General features: G+C 39.0%; 1 protein-coding gene across 8 annotated transcripts in view; it reads right to left on the reverse strand.

The window, feature by feature from the left end:
* sema4d (sema domain, immunoglobulin domain (Ig), transmembrane domain (TM) and short cytoplasmic domain, (semaphorin) 4D) overlaps positions 1 to 16,648 on the reverse strand; it is a 60,010-nt gene extending 43,362 nt beyond the window's left edge. For 2 of the 8 annotated variants that reach the window (XM_084386383.1, XM_084386378.1), the window contains exons 1-2: positions 16,518 to 16,636; positions 1,479 to 1,578 (exon numbers count right to left, since the gene is read on the reverse strand). The gene's annotated coding sequence lies outside the window, so the exon portion shown is untranslated. Of the gene's footprint in view, positions 1 to 1,478; positions 1,579 to 3,162; positions 3,413 to 8,071; positions 8,253 to 16,352 lie in introns of those variants that run through there. The other 6 variants (XM_084386381.1, XM_084386382.1, XM_084386384.1 and 3 more) reach the window with 6 other exon arrangements.
* Between the last annotated feature and the right edge of the window lie 3,660 nt (positions 16,649 to 20,308).

A 20,308-nucleotide genomic window follows, 5' to 3' on the forward strand; every position in this document is an offset into this window, starting at 1 on the left:
AGTCTCTTCTGCTCACCAAGCAGTAATATTGTGAAATATTATTCCAATTTAAAACAGCTGTTTTCTATGTGAATATATGTTAAATTAATATATTCCTGTGATCATCATTACTCCAGTCTTCAGTGTCACATGATCCTTCACAAATCAGTCTAATATGATGATTTGATGCTCAAGAAACATTTATGATTATTATCAATGTTAAAAACTTTTTTTTACATTTTTATTTCATGATGCTCTGATGAATAGAAAGCTCAAAAGAACAGCATTTATCTAAAATCTAAAGCTTTTGTAACATTAAACACAACCGTTCAAAAGTTTGGGGTCAGTACGAATTTTTATTTTATTTTTGGAGGAAATAAATAAAATAAATCAAAAGTGACAGTAAAGACATTTATAATGTTAGAAAATATTCTTCTAAAGTTCTTTTGAACTTTCTATTCATCAAAGAATTTTGAAAAAAAATTGTACACAACAATGTTTTCAACATTTAAAATAATAATGAATGTTTTTTGAGCATCAAATCATCATATTAGAATGATTTCTGAAGGATCATGTGACACTGAAGACTGGAGTAATGATGCTGAAAATACAGCTTTGATCACAGGAATAAATCACGGTTTAAAATATATTTTTAAGTCATTTTAAATTGTCATAATATTTCACAATAATACTGTTTTTTTTATTATTGTTTTTTATCAAATAAATGCAGCCTTGGTGAGCAGAAGAGACTTCTTTTAAAAACATAAAAAATCTTAACCGATCTAAAACTTTTGACCAGTAGTGTACATCGAAATAAAAATCAATATCATGATAAGGCTTAATGCGATTGCCAAATCACGAAAGCTACAATTGAATTAAACATATATATTTTTGCTAAATCAGTTATTTCTAATATCACGCATCCCTTCTTGACCCCACTTAACCTGAACTATTGTGTTCCTGTGTGAGGTAACAAACCAAACATATACTTGTGTTCCCTTATGAATCGTGTTCTGCTATAAAGCTGCAATACTCGCATAAAGTACATTTACAGTAAAGAGCACTATCAAAAAACATCAGCATTTGTGAGTCAAATTCTTTCAAAACACCCTCAGCTGACCAACACCAATGAAGATGGTCCTTATTGTCTGCGAACTGGCAAAGGCAAGCAGGAGAGAAAGAGAAAAAGAGAAATAAAAAGAAAACAAAACAGGAATTTGGGTCAAAAAGGAAACCGAGAGAGCAGCCAACAAGCATCCAGCATCAGAAAACTCGACTCAGCCGAGATGGAATGCAAATCAGCTTCCATGCAAATGCCAAACGTCTCCAAGGGGCCCTCGGAGAAAAGACCCTTTATGTGCCAGTGTTTTCCGTGCGTTCGCCTGAAGACGTAAGCGCATCCCTGCTAACCTGATGACAGGGACTGAGATCATACAGGAGAACAAGCAGGACAACAGAGGAAGCATTCAACAAATCTGCAGAAGCAAACAACTACTCACTTGAACGCCATGGCATCGAGCGGCGAATACTGATTCATTAAAGAGTCTTTCTGAGGTTCACGTCTCAGGGCTGAAGATGGAGAGAGAGCTCTTCACGGATCTGTGGAGAGGACACAAGGACTTTCAGATTAGGAGGGGGAGATATTTCAACTTGCACATACAAAGGCCGCGCTCAGAATACAATACTAACGAACAGTATGTACTTTACACTGCCTGAAGCCGTATGCAACTGTGGTATGTCACATGACCTCAGTATGTTTCATTTAACGAGTGGTGTCACAAAAAATAGAGTTATGTAGATATTTAAATATCATTTTGTGTTTCGATTTTTTTGGCAGGCTAATCAAATAATGACTACAAGAGATGGTAATATTATTACTTCTGGTTCAATAGTCACACTTGAAATAGAAGGTCAAATTATACTTGTTCTAGCACTATTAGAATGACTATTAGTAGAAAAATACTTCAGACTGCTTTACGAACACATTTGGCTGATTCATTGAAAAGAATCGGCTCCCAAAAGAGCGATACGAAACAGCTCACAATTACGGAGCGATTCAATCCGACTCCCAAGTACAGAGCGATTCAATCCGATGATTCAATCCGACTCCCAAGTACAGAGCGATTCAATCCGACGATTCAATCCGACTCCCAAGTACAGAGCGATTCAATCCGACTCCCAATTACAGAGCGATTCAATCCGACTCCCAATTACAGAGCGATTCAATCCGATGATTCAATCCGACTCCCAAGTACAGAGCGATTCAATCCGACGATTCAATCCGACTCCCAAGTACAGAGCGATTCAATCCGACTCCCAATTACAGAGCGATTCAATCCGACTCCCAATTACAGAGCGATTCAATCCGACTCCCAAGTACAGAGCGATTCAATCCAACTCCCAATTACAGAGCGATTCAATCCGACTCCCAAGTACGGAGCGATTCAATCCAACACCCAATTACAGAGCGATTCAATCCGACTCCCAAGTACGGAGCGATTCAATCCGACTCCCAAGTAGGGATGGGCATTTTTCAAAAATATTGCATTCGAATATTCGGGCTCATAAAATTCGAATATTCGAATATTCGTTTATTTAAATGACGTTTAACGAAAAATACGTTATTTTTTAAGGTAATTTTTTTTAACGTTTTGTCACCATTTCTGAAGAAGCTTATGATTAGGCAATATACACAAAAAGCTTACAACATGTGTTAAAGTTTTCTTTTAATTGAAAACATTAAACAGTAGGCCTATGTGTAAACAAAAAAATATAAGAACAAAAGGATATATGCTCAAGCAGCGCGAACGGAAAAAAACGCCTAATAAAGCAGAGTAGCAGATTGCGCCAGTTATCGTACAGAACGTACACATATACTCGAGTCAGCATATGATTATCGTGTTTATATTGTTTCACGTTTATGTTGAGAAAAACAATAATATCCACATGGAGGGGCGCCGCGAGCAATTTATGCTCGAGTGAGAAAACGCGCTGCGCTGACAGACGTTTCAGAGAAACAAAGATGACGGTGTTCTAGTTCTAAGTTTCTAACAGCACCTTGCGTTTTCTGTTCTTACACCTCTCTCTCAAAGAAAACTTATAGGAAGAATATACCTCAATATCATTTTACTATTAGATAAGTTATCATCTCGGATCACTGACTCGCACTACAGCTGCGCTTACCTGCAGTCGTGATGCAGTGATGGACAGCTGTCTTTCCTCAGTCGATTGCTGCTGTTTGGATTTCATGTGATTTCTCATTGTGGTGATGATATTATAACTCCAGATTAATAAATTAATTTGATCAAAAGTAATTCCATTTTGTAAAATCATTTAGTAACCTCATTTTCGACTAGTAATTCCAAACTTCGCGAGGCAGACGACGACATTATGATAAAATACAAACAACTTGTTAAACATGCGCCACAGTGCCACCCAGTGCATTTAATTATAACTGCGAGTTAGTGCTTGGGATTTATCAGGGATTCACTGCATTTACGACCCGCAAAGTATTTACGGCTTCATAAATTCGATAAAATTCGAATAGTATTTTATTTTTCGAATAATAATTACAGATCGAATATTCGAAAATTCGAATATTCGTGCACATCCCTACTCCCAAGTACAGAGCAATTCAATCCGACGATTCAATCCGACTCCCAAGTACAGAGCGATTCAATCCGACGATTCAATCCGACTCCCAAGTACAGAGCGATTCAATCCGACTCCCAAGTACAGAGCGATTCAATCCGACTCCCAAGTACAGAGGGATTCAATCCGACTCCCAAGTACAGAGGGATTCAATCCAAATCCAAAGAGTTCATAAATCAGGCATCAGTAATTCTGATTCAAAACAGTTGGCCGATGATGACCATGCGACCCAAGACTAGATTACGGAAATCTTGTTAGGTGTCAAACACAAACCTGCAAGTTAACCAATAAAATAGCGTTTGTACTAAAAAGCAAGCAACACTACTGAGAAATCCAATTAAACAAATAGCTCTGAAGGCCAACATTGACAAATACCAAGTTATTACAGTTTTTATAGTAACAATTAATATTATATTATGGTGGATACCATGATTGATTACCATGGTAACTTTTTAACTCTGCACACACACACACACACACACACACAGCTGTTCTCGGGGCGAGCGACACAAGGCTGATGAACACTACGCCTGCCTCACTCTCAGTTAGCCTCATCTAAAGAAGAGAGGGGTTTCCGCCAGCTTGGAGGGGGATTCCATCGCCATGGCGACAGCGGAACCCCAGAGAATGAATAGAACGGTTCTGGAATCCAGCGACGTGGAGAGAGAACATGAGAGTCAGATCTTACTAACTACAGAAACATTAGATTCTATCACCTGCACAAAGGTATGAGCGTTTTCATCAGCGAAAAATAGATTAATAGAGACCCTGAAACCGAAGAGAAAAACTGTGTGCTAAAAATAGAGCAATACATACAGGTAGTTTATTTCCTTCAGCTCTAGTCGAACTTAATATCTGACCAGATCAGAGCGCAACAGGGTGATTTTACAAAACAGATTAAACCTGCAGCACACCTTCAGCTTCATAAATTATTCAGTATGTCAACAGATGCAACATCAAGCCAATGAAGGAAACACACTACACTATAGGAACAGGAAGAAAACTAGATTATCAAACTACTCACGCGTTTGCGACTGGTAAGATGATTTAACACATTTGAAAAATATCTTTACTGTCACTTTTGATTAATTTAATGCATCCTTGCTGAATAACAGCATTGACCTTTTTTCAAAAGAAAAATCTTGACTGAAGAAAATTTGTGTGGGACTTTCTTGTCCAGCCGTCTGATCAGTTTACATTATGCATTAAGATGACACAAATTATAAGAGAGGCACAAAGCAATTTGTCAGGGAGCCAACAATATACGTAATATACAATACCAGACAAACATAAATAGTCACTTTAAAATCACTTAAAATCTTTTTAATATGTTTCATTGGTTATTAAATGGCTCTTGGCAGCTCTAGAAGACGAGTCTCTCTCTCGACTCCCGAACGCCTCGAGGCTCGCGTCTGAGACATCACTGAAGTCCTCTGGGAGACAAGCGTATGGCAGTCGTCTAGCCCACTTCTCCTCATTAGGGTTCATGAAACCCACGACAGAACCGCACAAAGACACTAACGGTGATCGCAAGGCTGACACTGTAAATCACAGCTCAGCATATAGGTACAACCATCAGAGTACACAAAGAACAGACCATCGGGGATTAATTGAGATGTTCTGACAATTATGCATCGCAACATTCCTGCTCATTTGCATGTGTCAACATCTCCGCTTTGAACCAATGGTTTGGAAACAACGCTGGATTTCTATACAGACACAAATTCCTTCTCACCTCAGAACAATGGCAGCTAATTACCCAAACGTGATGGGCGGCTACGACCGTCTCATCGATCCCAGTAGGGTTCTCCCAGAATGCAACGGGCCACTAAAAGGTCAAATGCTTATTTGATCCTTTAATGAACTGCTTCAGGAATGAGGAGACGCTTGGAATGGAACATTTATGATACGCAAGCGTTCCAGTTCTCTGGGTTTCCACAATACGACCCAATTGTAATATTTCCAGAAGTTTCCAATGAGGGTATGACATTCCTCAACAATGATTTCCAAGAACCTGAGGTGCTTCAACCGGGGCTTAAATCTGCAAGCAGACGGAAAACACAAGCCATAATCAAATTCTCCCAATAGATCCCATATGCATTGTAAAGGTATTCATTTACAAGGCGCCACTACATTCACGTCTAAAACTTGATTCCTTTTACAAAAAGGTTGCAACCAGGGTTTCTCTCTGAAATAGAAACTTAAAACTTGCTTAAACTTATAGGGCTCATGACACGAGAAATAAAATTTGCACCATTTGTACCATTAAAACATACTTCAAGTTTCATAGCTTAAAGGGATACTCCACTTTTTTTGGAAATAGGCTCATTTTACAACTCCCCCAGAGTTAAACAGTTGAGTTTTATCATTTTGGAATCCATTCAGCCGAACTCCGGGTCTGGCGGTACCACTTTTAGCATAGCTTAGCATAATGAATTGAACCGGACAAGACCATTAGCATCTCTCTCAAAAAAATGAACAAAGAGTTTCGATATTTTTCCTATTTAAAACTTGACTCTTCTGTAGTTACATCGTGTACTAAGACCGACGGAAAATGTAAAGTTGCGATTTTCTAGGCTGATATGGCTAGGAACTATACTCTCATTCCTGCGTAATAATCAAGAAACTTTGCTGCCGTACCATGAGTCCAGCAGGCGTAATGATATGACGCAGCGCATGATAATAGTCCCCAGCTCGGTAGCCTATTATCAGGCGGCATGCGCTGCGTCATATCATCATTACGCCTGCTTCACTCATGGTACTGCAGCAAAGTTTCTTGATTATTACGCAGGAAGGAGAGTATAGTTCCTAGCCATATCAGCCTAGAAAATCGTAACTTTACATTTTCCGTCGGTCTTAGTACACGATGTAACTACAGAAGAGTCAAGTTTTAAATAGGAAAAATATCGAAACTCTTTGTTCATTTTTTTGAGAGAGATGCTAATGGTCTTGTCCGGTTCAATTAATTATGCTAAGCTATGCTAAAAGTGGGACCCCCCAGACCCGGAGATCGGCTGAACGGATTCCAAAATGATAAAACTCAACTGTTTAACTCTGGGGGAGTTGTAAAATGAGCCTATTTCCAAAAAAAGTGGAGTATCCCTTTAAAACATCCTCTTTATTATGAACAAAGCATTTATTTAATTAAGCTAAAAAACTAAAAAAAGACTCATTTTGATATTGCGGGATCTGTGACGTGTACAGATGTGTGTTCAGTTTCCACACACTTGAGTCTGCCGACAACTTTAGTTTAGTACTGTAGTTTAGCATAAAAGGTTTATTTAACATGTAGTGAGAAATACTACAGACATTGAATAATCAAATATAAAAAATATAATACGATGCATAGTCTTCACTGAGTGAATTAAAGATTCAGAAGTGATTCAGTCAAGAGCAGTGAGTGATTTTCTCGGTCTTTTGTTGTTTGATTAACATTAATGACACAGATGGCAGCGGGGTTATTAGGCTGTCGTCACTTTAAGACCGAATGCACAGATCTAAGTTTGCCAAGTCAAGCATCACTATTACGTGATCGAACCTCTAATGTGTGCATCGTCCTGCAGCGTTTGAGCTTCAGACATGAATGATTCCTCAAATCATGCGTTTTGTTGAGGTGTTTTCTATGTCGACCAAGGTTTGCCAATATTGCCGAGGCCAGTATTTTTTAATTATCGGCATTGGCCAAAAAGTTTCTCTGTTTGGCCGATGTGTCAGGAGGGGGACTTTTATTTTGACACTAAAACACACACATACAGTGTCCACTCTAAAGGGATGCATGAGCCCACTTTGAAATCGGACAGATGTGTCTTGAAACGCTGTGTGTGTGTGCTTTGATCTCGCAATGCTGCTACGGAAGGCTCACACACACACACACGTGAAGAGAGAAAACACTGCTTACAGTGGAGGTTTAAATATGCATTTGATCACGGCTGAAGGAGACATACGGACATGTGCCAAAAGCCACAACTAAACTACACCTTCCTAAAGCCTGTCAGGAGGAATTCACAGACAATACAAGACTAGATATCTTCACGTTTTCTGCTAATCTTGCAAACACAATGTTAGGCTTTTGCAGGTGGTGTTTCTGATTCGTTTGGAATTTGTGGAATAATGAATGTGCATATGGGATATGCATGTAAATGTAATAATCTTCAATATGAGAAATTGTACTAGCGATGCTACAGCAGCATGCAAAAGAGAAGCACACTTTAACAAAACCTACAACTAAACAACCAACAGAAAACCTATAAAGCACAACCACCTAATAACATAACATTTTTTACTTAAACCCACCAAGTGTTGGTAAAGACGCTCTGAAGCTTTACCACGAAAAGAAAAACTATAAAATCAACTGATCTATTGTCTACTCTATATGTTATTAAAATGAGCAATATGCATCCAACAACATCCAAAAAATACAAGAGACGTTCCTTAAACTCACCGAGTGCCGGTCAGACGCTCTGGAGGACAACCACAAAATCCACAAAGATGCAACAAAACCAAGCGGGAATCATTTCAGTGTGTCCGCTGGTCTCATACGTGTCGGTTTCCTTTCAGACGTGTGTATAATTTAGAGTAAATCTGCAATTTTCTGGGTGTCATAAAGGTTGATGGTTCTGTCTGGCTGTGGAGGTCTGAACACGAGCAAACGGAGATGAAGAGACATTCAAACCTCCCCCTTTCCTTCTCTCTCTCTCTCTCTCTCTCTCTCTCTCACTCTCAGAAAAGCATTCAGAATGTCAGAAACCATGCAAAAAAAAAAAGCACCCAAATCAAGACGGTTTAACCTCAACATCCACCCCGTCAAAGCAACAATTAATGTCAGATTATAACATTCTCACACACACGCACACACTGTTTGAAGCACTGCTGTGACAGGTGCAAAACAATAACGGCAGATCAGCTGGTGCAACTGCATGCATTTGTGTGTGTGTGTGTGTGTGTGTGTGTGTGTGTGTGTGTGTGTGTGTGTGTGTGTGTGTCGCAGAACACACTTGAGATTGCTGACAGCAGAATATAATCAATGCACAGAGGGGGCTGGGTCAGTGTGTGAGTCTTCTATTGTTTACAGGGTCAGAGTGTGTCCATAACGCTGCGACACAGACCAGTCGGCTCTTCACCGGGGTTGGGAAGAGTTCTGGTTTCAAGATGATCCACACTTATCGCATTTCTATCCTAAATTTAACCACTACACTAGGGACGACAACTGATCAGAAAGCAAAACCTAAACTGATCTCACAAGCTGCTCTGTGTGAATTTAGCAATTGGTTGTCCAGCACGAGTCTGAAGACCATGTGATGCATGTGCTCGGTCATCAGATGATCTGCATTTGCAAGGAAAAAAAAAGCTAAATGTTCACATTAGCAGAGCACAGGGTTTTTGATTAGAGATGCCAGATGCACAATATCACTATCACATTTTTAAATAAATTATTCATAACTGAAGCAGATATCTGCACTTATTTTCTTTGCAATTGAAACAGTATGGCAAGTATAGAAAAGCTCTAAAGATATCAGTTGTTTCTATCAAACATTAAAATACAATTTTAATTCAAGCATGTAAAGTTCAATGTAAATATCGTAGTTGTGCACAAAGTTTTTTCCATAATACAATTATTTTTAATATAATACTTTTTTTAATGCATTTTATTAAAAAACAAGTTAACTATATATATATATATATATATATATATATATATATATATATATATATATATATATATATATATAAATGGTTATCAATCAAATTTCTATATCGTGCATCTTTTGGATTTCATCAAATTCAAAGCCTTTTTAATTGCAAAGATTGTTATGTTGCTTTACATCAGATAATTCGGGGGAATTATGAAAGAATGACAAAAAGTCATGCATTGAAAAATAAATTAATAAATGGTGCATGTTCATTAGTTTAACTGTGATTCTCATCTACACGCCAATCATTCCACAAATTTAATTAGCTTGTCTTTCTTTGTACCTGCTGGCTCGGTTTGAATTAATAACTTCGCTCTACGAAACTACCTTTCTGGAAGATCGAACACAGATTGTGGTTTTAAAGAGATTGGTGTACCACTGAAATTACATCAGCTCTGCAATAAAATAAGCCTCCTGAGTCCAAACAATAGACATCTTATTGAGAAGTACAAAGCTGCAAAACTACAAAAATGTGTTGAATGGACTGGGAAGCTTTGAGTTGTGATAGAGACTGGTTCGTCTGACCAATCAGAGCAGAGCAGACCAATCACAACAGACTGCCCCGTCTGACCAATCAGAGCAGAGTAGACCAATCACAACAGACTGGGCCATCTGACCAATCAGAGCAGAGTAGACCAATCACAACAGACTGGGCCATCTGACCAATCAGAGCAGAGTAGACCAATCACAACAGACTGGGCCATCTGACCAATCAGAGCAGAGCAATCACAACAGACTGGGCCATCTGACCAATCAGAGCAGAGCAGGCTCATGGAAAGGAGTGGTTTAAAGTGTGAATCTTCAATTTAACCTTTTCAGACACTGTGAGAAAAGAGCTGATGCTAGAAAAATAAAGTGTTTTTTGACCTTGGATGCATGTAAACCTGTTGTAGGAGACTGCAAAGAACACCACAGACTGACACTCTGGAGCTGTGAAAAATACGATACACCGATGTTTTGCCAGATGAGAAGTTTATCCATGTATCATCTTTTTACTCTTTTAATTGATTTTATAACTGTTCCATATATCTCTTTTCATTTCTTTTATAACTGTTTTAATTTTCCTTGTTTTTATTTTGTGAAGCACTTTGAATTTCCATAGTGTATGAAATGTGCTATATAAATAAACTTGCCTTGCCTACAAAACAAAATGATCAAACTTCAAAAGATCATAATAGGGGCACTTTAAGGATGTTGCACTCAACAAAACCCTGGATAATGTTACAATGTAACACTAAAGAACACGATGAACCCCGATCAGCCTGAATGACCCTGAGTCAGTGCAGGGTAGATGTTGTTTGTGTTTGAGTGTGTGTTTACGGGAACATCATCACACATGGTTTCACACAATCAGAGAGTCACAGGATTCTCGTAAAACAGAAGCACAGATACAGATCCTGCCAAAGCTTTCGCCAAATTTGATGAAAAACAGGTCTTTTCAAATAAGAGTTTGTAGTTTGTACACATACTCTAACAGTCACAATTCAAAGCTCCTTCTGGTGCTGTAAAACTCCTAAAAGGACAACAAATTATTATATTAATAAAAATGATAAAAGTACCATTAAAAACTCCAAATGAGGCGTGCACTACACTGAGCAAAAAATTCTGATGTAGTATTTACTTTGAAACCATTTTCGCTCACAAATTGCAGGTAAATTTCATGAATAATCACAAAGAAATGGCAAGTAACGCGTTGAATGAAACATGAATGTTTGAGGTAGGAACACTGGAACAGTATTTCCTTCAAAAGAGCTTCAATAAAATATTATATTCCAAGTCTTCTGAAGGCATTTAAGAGTTTCATTTGAGGAAGAGCCTTTACATTATTTTCTGTATATTTTTCCCTCCACCACAGTTTTAAAGGAACACGCCAACTTTTTGGGACTTATTCACCGTATCCCCCAGAGTTAGATAAGTCCATACACACCCTTCTCATCTCCGTGCGTGCCGTAACTCTGTCTGACGCACCCACCGCTAGCCTAGCTTAGCACAAAGACTGGAGGTAAACGGCTCCAGCTAGCATACTGCTCCCAATAAGTGACAAAATAACACCAACATTTTGCTATTTACATGTTGTGATTTGCATAGTCACAGCGTGTACAAATAACAAGGTCACATGAGACACAGCCATCTTCTAACCGTAGGAAAATGTTGGTGTTATTTTGTCACTTATTGGGAGCAGTATGCTAGCTGGAGTCATTTACCTCCAGTCTTTGTGCTAAGCTAGGCTAGCGGTGGGTGCGTCAGACAGAGTTACGGCACGCACGGAGATGAGAAGGGTGTGTATGGACTTATCTAACTCTGGGGGATACGGTGAATAAGCTAAAGTCCCAAAAAGTCGGTGTGTTCCTTTAAAATCTGACCTGCATTTATGCAAATTCACAATCACTCTGTGCATGATCACAATATGACATATTTGATCAATGTAATTCACTGAAAGTAAGTGCAAATGAGATTTGAGAGCTGTGTTTAGAGTATGAGCTGGAATAGAGCTTGCGAGTTGAGAAGGTCAGAGAGAGGGCGGAAAATGATCACGTTAAACTAAATTACGACTGTTTTGGTGCAAGAGACCTTGACTAGCTTCAGGGAGAAAAGTAAAATGCTACAGGGATGTAGAATATGGCCTCAGTCTTGATTGAACACAATGTAATTTGCACTTTTAAAGCGCTGACTGCTCTTCTCCTCCACATAACTGTTTGTGTCTTCTCAAACACTCCCTTCAGAAATATTTAATCTCGGAAAATTCTTGTTTCACTCCCTAAACCACCCAGAAAACATTTGCATTTAATAAAAAAAACATGTATAAAATTGAGAACACTGCTGTGAATGCAAATAGGGATTAATCATTATCGTTTCCCAAGGAAGAATTTGTTTTTTTGCTGCATGGCGTTAGTGTTATCTGGTCTGAAACGACACCCGTGTCCGATAACTCGTGGCACGCAAGAGAAATCAAGTCAATCCGACACAATGAATCCATTCAGGGAGACGCTTCCAAACAGCAGAATGGCCTTCCCATCAGCCAATAAATCGATTATCTCTGGAATGAGCCTGGTTTAATTATCCGAGGTTAAAAACGAGTCGACCATCCCACATGAGTCTTTTGACTCTCCGTGAAGTCAACTTGAAATCCAAATTTACCCCATTTATTTATGTTTCTGGTTTCACTGTGAATGATTCATAAATGCATGTTGTTGTGAAAAAATAAGCAAAAAAATTGTCTTTATGATATTTCATCAAATGACTTGAATAGCTCATGGCCCTCTTTATTTACAGACATGTTTGACAATGACAGTAAATAATGTCACAAAATATTCTATTTCAAATAAATTTCTTTCTATTCATCCAAAAATCCTGAAAAAATGTATCTCGGATTCCACGAAAATATGAAGCAGCACAACTGTTCAACACTGATAATGAGAAGAAATGTTCATCATATTAGAATGATTTCTGAAGGATCATGTGACCCTGAAGAAAAATCAGCTTTGCATCACAGGAATAACTTACATTTTTAACATATATTCAACACAGAAAACATTTATTTAGTACTAAAATAGATCTAACCTTACATTTTGTGTCATTTTACAGTGAAAGACTATTAAACGTACCATTTTTTGAAGTATAAAGAACAAATCATCTTATAATTTACAGTGAAAGGCTGTATACCAAGTTGCCTCATTTGGTGATTTTTAATTGTATTTATTATGTTTCTTCTTAGTTTTTTTTTTGTTATCAGTTGTAGATATGCTGTTGGATTTACCGGTTTAAAATGTTTTTTGTGTGTGTGTGTGTGTAAATTACAGTTTTAAAACGTAAAATCTACATGTTGTTCTGTATATGTTTTTTCAGAATTATTCTGGCAACCACAGCTGGCAGTGTTTTTTCTTTTTTCTTTAACCATGACTTTTTTTAATCTTTTTTTTTTACAGTGAACTTATATTTTGCAATAATAGCTGCAAGTTATGTAGTGTTACTTCATGATATACATGTATAAACATACTTGAAAACATTTTCTAACAAAAATGAGAAATGTTATCTCGGCAGAAAAGTCTAAGTTAAAGTACTAAAATACTAAAGCTGAAATAAAAAAATAAAAAAATTTAGGGGTGCACAGATATAAAAATGTTGGCCGATACCGATAACACTTTCGATATGAAAGCTGATAACCAATATATTGACCAATAAATCTAACTCCAAATTTTTATATAATTTTTGAGAACCTGATTGCAATTATGTAGCCGATATGACAGACTTGCGCTGCACATGTTGCACTTAACTGCATTTTCCTTTTAAAGTTATTCCAATCATATTTCAAGCGATTTAAAACCATCATGTTGAATGTCTGAAGTGTCTCAGCTGAAGGAAATAATCCATTATTTATCACTATCAGCTTTAATATATTGGACAAATTCTCTTATCGGACCGATAACGATAACATTAAAACTGATCATATATCGGCCGACACCGATATGGAGTCGATATTCGATACTACACCGACACCGATATTCCATACTATACCGAAAATTACTAAACTTAAAGTAAAATTACATTTGAAACCTGAAAATATAAAAATAGAAGCTAATTCAAAATATGAACATACATTATAAGAGTATATAAATAATGCTAAAATAGCACTGCTCCCCACAACAACACTCAATGCATTATACAAAACTAATTCTTTAATTTTGCAAGGCGTCCTCCTATCAGTCCAGATCCTTCTCTCCACACTCCTCTGGGAGATGGAGGGATGTTGGCAGAGGGACACAAAGCACGACTGTGTTCGGCTCACAGACTCAAGAGTGGCACTTTTGTGCGGTTTCTTAGAGTGAAGGAACATTATGTGCCGTGGACGAGTCTTTTTCAGCATCCACAATGTGGACGGAGCATTAAAACAAGGGTCGGAGAGCGGTTAGGGCATCGACGTAGGGTTCGGATCAGGTCGCATTACACTAGCTTACTAATGAGAGACCCCTGCTATCGCTTCAAAGCAAGTCTAAAGGTCAATCGCTGCATTGATTTTTAATTCAGGATGAATCCATCTGTCCAAATTCAAGTCATTAAAGAGTCCGTTCACCCAAAAATTTAAATTAATCATTGAAATGATATGCTGAAAAGGTGAACTATCCCTTTAAAACAACACTTGAATGGAAATTAGTCTGAATCTCATAGGTTTTGTTCTGAAAGGCCGGTTCTGTTCATCGACGGGCCACTGGTGTTCGGTTCACAGGGATATTGGGTACCGGTCTGACCCGGCGCCAACTCATCCGGGTTACATGATTCTATCGTGTTCAACCATGAAGGCGGGTCATTGTCTGGCTGGACTATCGGCACAATCCATGTTCAGATTAACATACGGTATGTGACCCACTCATAAGATCATTACCTCATTAAAAATGTCCTGAGGGACTAATTTAACATCAGCGAACCCATCGGCGAGTACCGGCATCTGCTCTAATTATCACAGCACATGCAAAGTTCAAGGCTATATTCAGAATAAAATACTAGCTTACTGCGCTGTGTGTGTACACACGGCCTACTATTTTTAAAAAGTAGTGTGTGAAACAGCACACAGGCATTTCAAATAATAGTAAGCTACATTGTTGTCACATGACCTCATGACATGGTTTCAAAGCAGCTTTACAGAAAATCCTGATGTTGATGTTAATATTAATATTTTCATGCCTTATTCATAGTTGCATTTATCAGATATGATATAAACAATCAAACTGTTGTGATCTTGCTATATATATAGGCTACTATTGCCATATGTGAGTATATACTGTATGTATGCAGATAAAGTTAGACTTATGCATACTGTATAAATACTGCTAAATGAATAAATGTACACAAGTACAAGAAGTAGGGTATGCTATTCTGAACATAACCCAACTCTAGATTGATGGGAAAACAAATCAACCTGATGCTAAACTTAAGATTTAGTTCTAGCAACAAGAATCCTTTTTATCTTTTAATAACAGTATCATGTGCTTTTACACGTTTAACAGCAAAAGACCAAGTAGTCGCTGAAGCAAAGAATAAATTCTATCGTTTCAAGGGTCAGTTTTTAGGCATTAGGGGTCAAGAGGTCATGGACACGAAGGCATTGTCTGAATGATAACCCTCCGCTGACAGCCAACAGTTCGTGTCAAGCTATATTCTCCCACTTAGCAGACACTTTTACCTTGCTGCTATTTTAGCCAGGCTTCAGGCCCCTGCTCTGAGAGACCAAAGAGTCTCCAAACATGTTTTAAAAACTACATGAAGATTTATGCAGTTTAAAAATGAGCACATGCAACAGAAACAAACTGAAAAAGATACATTAACTGTGTCGAAAAATACTTTAATGTTTAAACTACATGCAATTATAAACTCATATTATTAACTGAGAGACTGCATGTAAAATTGCACTAATATTTCCATGCATATCATTCATAACACATGACCATTTAAATTAAACTACAAAACAACAAAAGGGTGATTAAAACTTCACCTCACACAAACTTTAACTTAGATTTTGATGCTCACGTCGTCACCAAATACATTTGCATTGATTATATAGGAAGTTTGTACAACTAAACACAACCTTGACTAGTTCTCAACTAAAAAAAAAAAGCACAAAGAAAAAAAATCTGTTGTGGTCTCATTTGAGCTAAAGACTCTTTTGTTGTTTAGATGAAAAGTCTGGGATAATTTATGCGAGTTTGACTGCAGACCTCTACGTGACCCTAAAATGCCAGACTAACATAAAGAAAAACACACAATTAAACTGAACTAAACAGCACTAAACGTGCAGGTTAACCCAGTTTGAATTAACGTATGCAAACAAACAATTAAAAGGGAGCGACAGAAGACGACAGACAGAGTCGCTGTCAGCCAATGAGCATTTGATATTTTAAAAAGAGCAAATACTTTCCTTTTGTTCGGTTGTTTCTGAACCAAATACAAAGAAACACTAAACTAACCCGCCACTAAACGCGAACAAACAGCGATATGCGGTGAAAGTGGAGTGTTGTGTCGTATAGAGGAGGAAGAAACCTGCTGTTAATGATCCAGCCGCGGAGGAACAAGTGCAGCTCAAAGTCCTAAAACCTCTCGAGACCAGAGTCCATAGAAACCGGAGAACAACAATCCTCAAAACCTGGACACACACATACACACCGACACACACACACTGCGACTGAATCCCGCACAGACACTCACCCGGGCGCGTGAAGAAGAAGGAAGGGTTCCGGTCCTCCGCGCGCGGGTTAAACGTTTAAAGTTTAAAGAGTTTGTGAGAGCTGATGCCGTGACCTGACGCGCTTCTCCCTCTCAGCAATGTTTGTGTTTGTGTGTGTGTGTGTGTGTGTGTGAGAGAGAGAGAGAGAGAGAGAGAGAGAGAGAGAGAGCGAGCGAGCGAGCGAGCGAGAGAGAGAGAGAGAGAGCGATCAACAATCCTGAGACGCTTATAGAATAACGAGGTTTTGTTAATATACGTTTTTTATTTTTTTTCTATTTTATTTTTATTTGATAAATGTTTGATTTTTTTTATTTAGCCCAGTTGTGTTTAAAAAAATTAGATTTGATGTTTTTAGAAAAAATAAATTACTCAATGATACAACAAATCATTTTATGTGATTTAACAAAAAATAATAATACATATTTAAACCTTTATTCTTGATCATATAATAAAATATCATATAATATCAAAATAATAAAATAAAATACTTTTAACTGTGGTATGTAACATTATACTATGTTATAACAGCTTGGGCAGTTTCTGAGAAGTTGATGGAATGATTAAACCGAACATCACACAACAGTGGTGGTGTTTCGCTCATGAATGATTCAGTGTTTTTACACAAATCGACTGAGTGAATGATTCAATGACTCGTTCATAAAGGCAGTGGCTGTGTCCGAAATCGCCCCCTATACCCTTAAATAGGGCACTATTTGAGGGGACAGCCATTTGTAGTGGTGTCCGAAACCATAGTGGACATTATCGAGTGCACTTATTCAATCCCACAATGCACCGCGATAACAAGTGTACAACCGATACGCTCAATGGCCAGAGAATACCCATAATGCACTGAGACCATTTGAAATCCCGCGTGGATAAGTGGAGTATAGAGAATAGTGAATGAGTGTATAGTGGGTGATTTCAAACACAGCAAGTCAATTGTTTTGTCACTGAATGAATCAGCGTTTTTTTAATGACTCAGCTTAGTGAATGATTCAATGACTGTGTTTGAAATCTCCCCCCTTTACCCTCATTCACTATTCCCTATATTAGTCCACTAATATAGTCCCCTTGATGGAATGAATGAAAACGAGTTAGTGAATTCGGACACTGAGTACGCCGGAATTGCATTATGGGATTGAATGAGTTCATTTGATAATGTCCACTATGGTTTCGGACACCACTACAAATGGCTGTCCCCTCAAACAACGCCCTATTCAGGGGTATAGGGGGCGATTTCAGACACAGCCTCAAAACAGTAATGTTTTTTTTTCTAAGGCATGTTTATAAAAGCCACTAAAATGTCCTAATTGAACTAATCCTAATCGTGGCTTTATCTGAGCCCTGTCTGTGAAACCAGGCCATAGAGTTATTGCACCTATAGAGTCATTGTGTTTACGTAACAAGCATTTAAAAGTGTTGTCTTTGGCTGAGTGTTACATAAGCTCAGTATGTGAGAATACGTGTTGCACTGGAACCTAGATTTGCTTTAATCCTGGACAGTTTCTCCGTTTATGGGCTCTGTGTCTCAAATTATGGGCCTTGACATCACCGTGGATGTTTATAAGAAATAAAAAGCGGAAAAAGAAACATTTCTTTCGCCACTAGCAAGCTGCAAGAACGAAATGAAAGGGCCCTTGTCAAACGGTCAAAGGTTATGTGACATTTTCAGCCCATGGAGGAGTGAATCAAAACAGGAGTGTGGAGGACAGAGCAAGTGTTGTCTTTCATTACCAGGCAAAAGAACGACAGAAAGAAACTGCATTCTTTCTGTGAACTGCATTCACATTCTTTTTGATAAAGGAATATAGTCAATAAAGTTGCTTGTGTGCGCTAGTTTCATTGTTTCAGGCCAGCGGCTCTGGATATTTAACTTTGATGAGCCGTGCGAACAGTTTCCATCTGTTTTTACGTATTGCTTTCACAGTATGACCCTTTAAACTGCTTTATCTGTTATCTACCGATCTGGAGGAATTTTAAAAGAAGAGATCTGATGTAATGGCACTCCTTACACAGATAACAGTGGCAAACGAGCAGCGCTCATAAACAGCTGAACCGATGGCGAATCGCTCTGTATGTGTTGCGTGTGACCCTGTACGTCACGCTCTGAGTGCTGCGTGTAACGCTGCTGTACACGTGAAGTATGAGCGTAAACATGACTGAGATGAGTTCAGGATGTCAAAGACACAGGCCTGGGAATGTGAGGCATCTCTGAGTAAGAGGGACAATGTATGATCAGATCTGCCCTGTATAGATATGAAGTAGGCTACACCGTACAGGAATCCTAATGTCAACTAGATTTTAACAGTTTCTGAAGAAGCTGAGTGAGCTGTGCTTGTCTAGGAGGTCACCACAGCCTTTCTTTATGGTTGCTAGGGTGTTCTAGGTGGTTACCAAAAGAGTTGATACGGTACGTGGTTGCTAGGGTATGCTAGGAGGCTGCCAGGGTGCTGTTGTCAGGGAGTTGCTATGTGGTTGCTATAGTGCTCTAGGTGATTGGCAGGGCGTTGGTATGTAGTTACTAGGATTGTCTGGGTGGTTGTCAGGGAGTTGCTATGTGGTTGCTAGAGCAGGGAGGTTGGCAGGTGGTTGCCAGGGATTCGCTATATGGTCGTTAGGGCGAGCTAAGTAGTTGCTATGTGTTTGAATTTTTAGTCTAGGTGGTTGTCAGGGAGTTGCTATGCATTTGCTTGGGCAGGGAGTTGCTATGTGGTTGCTAGGGTGTTCTGGGTGGTTGCCAAGAAGATACCATATGGTTGCTAGGGTATGGAGTTGCTGTGTGGTTGCTATAGTGCTCTAGGTGATTGGCAGGGCGTTGGTATGTAGTTACTAGGATTGTCTGGGTGGTTGCCAGGGAGTTGCTATGTGGTTGCTAGGGCAGGGAGGTTGACAGGTGGTTGCCAGGGATTCGCTATATGGTCGTTAGGGCGATCTAAGTAGTTGCTATTTGTTTGAATTTTTAGTCTAGGTGGTTGCCAGGGAGTTACTATGCATTTGCTTGGGCAGGGAGTTGCTATGTGGTTGCTAGGGTGTTCTGGGTGGTTGCCAAGAAGATACCATATGGTTGTTAGGGTATGGAGTTGCTATGTGGTTGCTATAGTGCTCCAGGTGATTGGCAGGGCGTTGGTATGTAGTTACTAGGATTGTCTGGTTGGTTGCCAGGGAGTTGCTATGTGGTTGCTAGGGCAGGGAGGTTGACAGGTGGTTGCCAGGGCTTCGCTATATGGTCGTTAGGGCGATCTAAGTAGTTGCTATTTGTTTGAATTTTTAGTCTAGGTGGTTGCCAGGGAGTTACTATGCATTTGCTTGGGCAGGGAGTTGCCATGTGGTTGCTAGGGTGTTCTGGGTGGTTGCCAAGAAGATACCATATGGTTGCTAGGGTATGGAGTTACTATGGGGTTGCTAGGGTGTTTGAGGAGGCTGCCAGGGCGTTCTGGGGAGTTGCATTGTGGATTCAGTACTGCTCTAGGTGATTGCCAGGGCATTGCTATGTAGTTGCTAGGACAGCGAGGTTGCCAGGGATTTGATATGTGGTTGCTAGTGCAGGGAGGACGCTAGGTTGTTGCCAGGGATATGCTATATGGTTGCTTTGAGTGGTTGCCAGAGTGTTCTGGGTGGTTTCCATAGAATTGCTGCGGTGTTCCAGGTGGTTGCCAGGATGTTCTAGGTGGTTGCCAGGGAGTTGCTATGTGGTCGTCCCCCCCCCCAATAATAACCCCTTAGCAAAACCCAGAAATTAATTTCTCTAGAATACATTATGTAAATGGACCCT

The sequence above is a fragment of the Rutilus rutilus genome, assembly GCF_951802725.1.
Source record: "Rutilus rutilus genome assembly, chromosome: 18".
Classification (NCBI taxonomy): Eukaryota; Metazoa; Chordata; class Actinopteri; order Cypriniformes; family Leuciscidae; genus Rutilus; species Rutilus rutilus.